Source organism: Bubalus kerabau, chromosome 7 (genome assembly GCF_029407905.1).
Source record: "Bubalus kerabau isolate K-KA32 ecotype Philippines breed swamp buffalo chromosome 7, PCC_UOA_SB_1v2, whole genome shotgun sequence".
NCBI lineage: Eukaryota > Metazoa > Chordata > Mammalia > Artiodactyla > Bovidae > Bubalus > Bubalus kerabau.
Window position 1 is genome coordinate 18,722,095 of NC_073630.1, and position 7,738 is coordinate 18,729,832.

Sequence of the window (7,738 nt, forward strand, 5' to 3'; positions counted from 1 at the left end):
AGCCTTGATTCAAGCCGGCCGTGACCTTCACCATCACCTGTATTCAATTTAGCTTGGCCGATTTAATTGCCTTCTGCCTGTGCCCAAAGGAACAGAAGTGTCTGTGTTTTGAAAGCTTTCCCTGTAACAAGGGAAGTAACAGAAGAGCTGAATCTTCAGCTTCTTAATCCGTGATGCACTTCCTCCATTGTAGATGGTCCTCAGAAACTAGTGTCCAGTGGTCTTGGAGATGACCTTCTGACATCTTGTACTTTAAGGTAGGCCTCACAACCTTGACATTTAGCTTTTAAAAAAGACCACCTCTCCCATAACTATCTCACTACTTGCATCCCCTCTCTTAGCTCTCCTTATGCACAGTCACCCACTAGCCTTATGCAAGGCTTCTGCTAGGAGCTCCCAGTCCACCTCCCTCCTTCCCAAACCACACACACTCAGAGATGTAGGCCTGTAAGTCTGGGTTCTACCAGAGCTCTCTGGACGTTTCTAAAGGCCCCTCTCCCTGTCTCCACAGGTTTAGTATGAAAGGGTAGGGTGAGGTTGCCAGGACATGTGTCCCAGTTACCCAACATACTTGTTTTGCCTTTCTCTCCCTTCCCCCTTCAATCCCCCGCAGTATTTCAGATTAGAAGTGCTGGATTCAGGCTTTTGGGCTTTCCCTTCTTGTAGTTCTGCCCTCTAAACTCTATGGTAGTAAACATAATACCCAAGTGAAAGTGCATTTTTTTCCCTTTACTTAAAAAAAAAAAAAATATATATATATATATAAAATCTAAATATTCCAGACTAAAGGAATTTAGAATGCCCCTACCTTTCATCTCTTAACAAGGCCTGTTTTCAGGGAAGGGTATAGGTAGAAAGAAGGAGATACTGCTCTATTTTATCTTCCTACTGCTGCACATATACCTGTGTATACCTTCACTATTTTTTTTTTTTTTAATAAATTGAGAGGTCCTGTCTAGAGTACTGTTGCTTAAGATGAACATTTTTGTGAAGGCTATGCAAATTTCATATATTTCAAAAATGTAATATATTAGACTTCAGAAATGAGAACAGCATGTTTATAACTATTTTACTATTTATATATAAAATATATTTTGATGCATAAGGGGTAACTTAGAATTAGGCATGTAGAGACATGTAAGGACATCCTATAATGCACTACATGAGACTTAGGGGATTCCTGTAGAAATGTTTCACAAATCTAGAGAGTAATGAATTCATTCCCTCAGGGGTTTTCTCTGTTGTAAATTGTGACAAAGCAACAACTGACAAGCTTTGTAAATGCCTGAATTATTTACGCTATCTAAAACCAAATTTTACTATAATAAGCTACTACTCTGGAGTTTGGATTAAATGGAAATGCAGTAAAGAAAAAAGTCCAGATGCATTTAAGATGCATATACCAACCTGAAGGAGGGCATTGTAAGTGGACAAAATGCCCTTCCTCATTGACCAATCAGATAGGAACACTAATCTACTTTACATAAAAATAAAAAAACACCTGGGATTTCTACTTTCCTGTTTGGTAGGGATAAAATAAAACACATAGGGGTAGCTATATGTAAAATAAAATATATATATAGATAGATAGATAGATAGATGTAAAATATCATGAGAAAAGAAAATTGAATGTAATTTCTGCCTCCACAGTATATTCAGAACACAAATAATCATCAATATAATTAAAAAGATAAATTGGAACATGCAATGCATTTGAGATCAAGAGGCTAGGAACTATTTAGTGAACAGAGAGAACTTAATAATTGATACAATAGAGCAATTATGAAGTGTGTACATATTTGAAAAAATAATCATTATTTTGGGAATATTTTGTTTATATTTGACAATGTTACATTTAAAAAGATAACAAGAGTTGCTAACATGGAGCAAGGCCCGTCTAGTCAAAGCCATGGTTTTTCCAGTGATCATGTATGGATGTGACAGTGGGACTATAAAGAAAGCTGAGCGCAGAAGTATTGATGCTTTTGAACTGTGGTGTTGGAGAAGACTCTTGAGAGTCCCTGGGACTACAAGGAGATCCAACCAGTCCATCCTAAAGGAAATCAGTCCATAGTATTCATTGGAAGGACTGATGTTGAAGCTAAAACTCCAATACTTTGGCCACCTGATACAAAGAACTGACTCATTTGAAAAGACCCTGATGCTGGGAAAGATTGAAGGCAGGAGGAGAAGGGGGATGACAGAGGATGAGATGGTTGGTTGGCATCACCAACTCAATAGACATGGGTTTGGGTGGACTCCGGGAGTTGCTGATGGATGGGGGGGCCTGGCGTACTGCAGTCCAAGGGGTGAAAAAGAGTCAGGCACGACTGAGCAACTGAACTGAACTAGAAATTAATTACTTTAGACAGGCCCATATGTCACAAAAGCATTGCACATTTTCTCCAAGCCTGGATTAGAAGGGGAAAGATTTATTCTGGGAAAACTTTTGAGATAGTAAAAGGGATGTTGATGCAAAAGCTTGAATCAAAAGTGACTTTGCAGAATTCAAATCTTCAAGGCAGAAAGTTGCATTAAGAACAAATAGATGAATTTTCTTCAGTACTTATTCACGTACTTAAATGCAACAATATCTAAATGGTATTCCTTCAACAGCCAAAGAGTTCTTGAAGTGCAATAGGAACCAAATTCCAACAAGGCATTACCAATTGAGTCTACACACCCATGTATTAGTTCAAGCTGGTATAGAGAAATGATTAGTAAGTCACAATCTTAGAGTGCATGTATGAGGTCTAAATGTAAGATATAACCCAAAATTTAGTTTTAGTGTGAAAGATTGAAAATCCCCGGTGTTTTATTTCTTAAATATTTTTCAGTGTTAATATTTTAGTCCTTTAAAATCACTGTTAATTTTTATATTGATATTATTTTCATTACTAAAATATATCATCAGATTTTAAATATACATTTTCATCTGGAGAATCAATAATAATATTTTTTAAAAAATGAAATAATCAAAAGGAACCCAATACTTTTTTCCCCTCTAAATTGGTCCTTATGTAAGTCAGCCTTGGTTCTCCTAGGCTGGACAATATTACAACCCTGATTTCTAATTCTAATAACTTATTCTGGGATAGCCAGTGACATGACACCCGTTTACCACATGAGACCTTTCTTTTGAGATGTTTCATATTACAAAGGGTCCACATGTAGGGGGAAAACTTGAAGAAGACCTTATTTGTCTACAAGGACAGAGGCAAGTAATATTAATACATTAAACCAGTACAATTGCAGGAATAGACCAGAAAGGTCTAGATTCATGATAGACACACAATAGAGAATGATATGGATTAAAGAATGATATGGAATAATGTGGATTATTAAAAGTCTCAATTGTTGCCATACTGGTCAAAATCATAATTTTATGTGAAATTTCACAATATTTTAAATACTTAAAATTAATATTATTTAATTTTTGGATATTTGATAATTGAAAATATTTAGATTAGTTGCAATTAATTGAATCAGTTCAGTTCAGTCGCTCAGTTGTGTCCAACTCTTTGTGACCTACATGAACTGCAGCACGCCAGTCCTCCCTATCCATCACCAACTCCCAGAGTCCACTCAAACCCATGTACATTGAGTTGATGATGCCATCCAACTATCTCATCCTCTGTCGTCCCCTTCTCCTCCTGCCCTCAATTTTTCCCAGCATCAGGGTCTTTTCAAATGAGTCAGCTGTTCACATCAGGTGGCCAAAGTATTGGAGTTTCAGCTTCAACATCAGTCCTTCCAGTGAACACCCAGGACTGATCTCCTTTAGAATGGACTGGTTGGATCTCCTTGCAGTCCAAGGGACTCTCAAGGGTCTTTTCCAACACCATAGTTCAAAAGCTTCAATTCTTTGGTGCTCAGCTTTCTTTATAGTCCAACTCTCGCATCCATCCATGACCCTGGAAAAATCATAGCCTTGACTAGATGGACTTTTGTTGGCAAAGTAATGTCTCTGCTTTTTAATATACTATCTAGGTTGGTCATAACTTTCCTTCCAAGGAGTAAGTGTCTTTTAATTTCATGGCTGCAATCACCATCTGCAGAGATTTTGGAGCCCAGAAAAATAAAGTCAGCCACTGTTTCCACTGTTTACCCATCTATTTGCCATGAAGTGATGGGACTGGATGTTATGATCTTAGTTTTCTGAATGTTGAGCTTTAAGCCAACTTTTTCACTCTCCTCTTTCACTTTCATCAAGAGGCTTTTTAGTTCTTCTTCACTTTCTGCCATAAGGGTGGTGTCATCTGCATATCTGAGGTTATTGATATTTCTCCCGGCAATCTTGATTCCAGCTTGTGCTTCTTTCAGCCCAGCGTTTCTCATGATGTACTCCGCATATAAGTTAAATAAGCAGGGTGACAATATATAGCCTTGATGTCCTCCTTTTCCTATTTGGAACCAGTCTGTTGTTCCATGTCCAGTTCTAACTGTTGCTTCCTGACCTGCATATAGGTTTCTCAAGAGGCAGGTCAGGTGGTCTGGTATTCCATCACTTTAAGAATTTTCCACAGTTTGTTGTGATCCACACAATCAAAGGCTTTAGTTGCAATTAAATATCCAAATACAAAGAACAAGCAAAAACATATACATTTGGCCAAAACAAAAATATTTTAAAACTGAATTCAACATTCCATCAGACAGATGCAGACAGATGCTTGCACCAGACACTAAAAAAATACTTTTAGTATCATCTGCTCTATGGGCAAAGAAGAGACTATTTTTGAACATTGCTGCTATTTTTACACTAAAATTCTCAGTGTTTAATTTATATCAGAGTTGCCTGGATAAGTTTGTAGGATACAATGAAAGATGCCCAGTTAAATTTGAATTTGATAAAAACAGTGCATTTTTTTTAGTATATGTCCCAAATATAACATTGGACATACTAAAAATTAATCATTTTATCTGAAATTCCATTCAGGTGTGTATACTGTATATTCATTTTCTAAATTTGGCAATTGTGCACCTGGGGGGCTTGTTAAAACCTGAGTTGCTGATCCCATTTTAAGAATTTCTGATCCAGCAGGTCTGGAATAGGTGCTGAGAGTTTGCATTTCTCACAGATTTCCTTGGGGATATTGATACTGTTGGTTCCAGAAACACACTTGGAGAACCAATGCCTTAAAAAAACATTGAGTCCATCAAAAAAAAAAGAAAGAAAAAAAACTGACAAAGTTATTTACATTTTACCTTTGAATCAAACATTTTCTTATTATTTCAAATATGTAGATTTTTTTTCCCAATGACTCAAAGTTAGTTGTGAATCCATATTCATGATTTCATTTTACTTTAGACTCAAGATCACCTCTTCATGCTTCCAGAAATATCTGCTAGGATCTTTGCCCAGTACCTTTGTTTCCCCAGGCATCTTAATGCTTGACTATAAAGTTTTAGTAGCTGAATTTAGCCTGAAAAGAGAATGAGTTTCTTGGGACACTAAAGCATGACATCTAAAAAAAAAAAAAAAAAAAAAAAATAAAGCATGACATCTGCTATCCTACACCATCATCTTTTTCCCTTATAAAATGTAAATAAGATATGCTAGCTATATTTAAAGTGGTGGTAATACCTTGACATATATGAATCATGATTATATTAATTTGACTAAGCTGCTAAGTCGCTTCAGTCGTGTCCAACTCTGTGTGACCCCATAGACGGCAGCCCAACAGGCTCCCCCGTCCCTGGGATTCTCCAGGCAAGAACACTGGAATAGGTTGCCATTTCCTTCTCCAATGCATGAAAGTGAAAAGTGAAAGTGAAGTTGCTCAGTTGTGTCCAACTGTTTGCGACCCCATGGACTGCAGCCTACCAGGTTCCCCCATCCATGGGATTTTCCAGGCAAGAGTACTGGAGTGGACTGCCATTGCCTTCTCCGAATTTGGCTAAACATGAATCAAAAACTTTCCAGGAGCTTTTCAAAATTTCATCTTTAAAATGCAACTTGCAAACTATGTTACCCTTATCTTTCTAAATATGTACACACTTTTTTCATAAACTGCCTTGATTTTGACAGCCTCACGTCTTCTCTAACCAGGTGTTTTTGCTGGCATCCATTTGGCTGAGGCCATTTTTAGTCCCTGGAAAGAGGGTAGGAGGAATATTAGACTCTTTTGTCACAGGAAGTCTACATATTATCATAACTATTGAAATGTTGCTTTATTTCTTGTCCCCAACTTTTTGTCACCCCTCTCATCTAGATCCTTTCTTATAGGGAAGTTCTGCCCTGTATTATGTGCTTTTTTTTTGTTGTGATCCTCTGGGGTATGACTCTTTGCTTGTTTCTTAGTCCATGTAAACATCTGTCTTTTCTCCTCTGCCAATCCCCACAGCTGGAGTCATTTTGTCACTACCTGTGGCACATCGCAGGCCTTCATAACATGGTCCAGAGCCAAAGCACTGTCTCTGAGCCTCAAGCCTCATGACCTGTCGCTGAGCCCCTCACCTCACCTCCATCTGTGTGCAGAACCTCTGAACTGCAGAGCTGCTAGACTGCTCCTTTATGCTGTGTCAACATGCATGCCCACCCCCTGAAAGCTGCAGGCCCCGTGCAACAAGAATAACACTTGTACTCCTGATACTACTCTCCATTGCCTTGATTTTGTCCTTTTCTTGTATTATTCCCCTCAACAGGAGGACACACTTCATGGTATGGGTCCTTCACATAAAATGGCATACTGGACTCATGGAAATAACATGTTTAGGAGTTCAAAAGCAAATTGTTTCATTGTACACACTTTTTAAACACAAAGAACTGGAAATGACTAACCATAATATATTTTGACTAATTCTGTTATATAGTTATGAATTAAATGGGGCCCATCCCTATGGTAGTGGGCTTCCCCGGTGGCACAGTGTAAAGAATCCACCTACCAATGCAGGAGAGGTAAGAGACATGGATTCATTCCCTGGGTCAGTAAGATCCCCTAGAGGAGGAAGTGGCAACCTCCTCCAGTAGGCTTGCCTGGAGAATCCCATGGATAGAGGAGCTTGGGTCTCAAAGAGTTGCATATGACTGAGTGAGTGAGCACCACCACCACCAATCTCTATGGTGGGTGCTATGAAGAAGTTTTTTTGAGTTTAGTATCTACCTTTGTAGAATTTTCAAGAAAGGTCATTGAGCATATTCTAACTAGGCCCACAAAAAACATATTTTTGCTTGTAATAAAGATGCTGCTAAATAGCGGGAACAAATACATTACTCACCAAAAGCATGTGTGCCTTGGGTGTCAGGCACATAGCAAACTCTAGAGAAAAGGTGTCATAATGAACTACTCAGATTTTATTCAATTCTGGTGACCATAGTTTAGCCCAAACAACAAAGTTGCTCTAAGAAAAGATGTAGGGGATGCCAAGTTTCCTTACATATCTGAATCCTCATTGAATCTGGAATTATTTTGCTCATTACCAATTATTTCTACTTTATATCTTAATGGTAATTTTAATGACATCTTTATGACTTCCTCCCAAGTAGGCTGTTAGCTCTTGAGCATAAAAGCGAGGAGTTGTTTATTCTTGTGCCCTCTTTATCTAGCAAAATGTTTGAACATATGATGGATACTCTAGAAATGATGAATGACTAATGTGACCCTAATCCCAGTAGAGTTGACTCATTGGAAAAGACTCTGATGCTGGGAGGGATTGGGGGCAGGAGGAGAAGGGAATGACAGAGGATGAGATGGCTGGATGGCATCACTGACTCGATGGACGTGAATCTGAGAGAACT

The 7,738-nt window shown here is 38.2% G+C and overlaps 1 long non-coding RNA gene across 1 annotated transcript; it reads left to right on the plus strand.

Annotated features, from left to right (window-relative positions):
* The first annotated feature begins 81 nt into the window (after nucleotides 1–81).
* LOC129657495 (uncharacterized) lies at nucleotides 82–6,808 on the plus strand. Its single transcript, XR_008716765.1, has 2 exons — nucleotides 82–257; nucleotides 6,345–6,808. It is a non-coding gene; the product is annotated as an uncharacterized LOC129657495 (long non-coding RNA).
* Nucleotides 6,809–7,738: the final 930 nt, after the last annotated feature.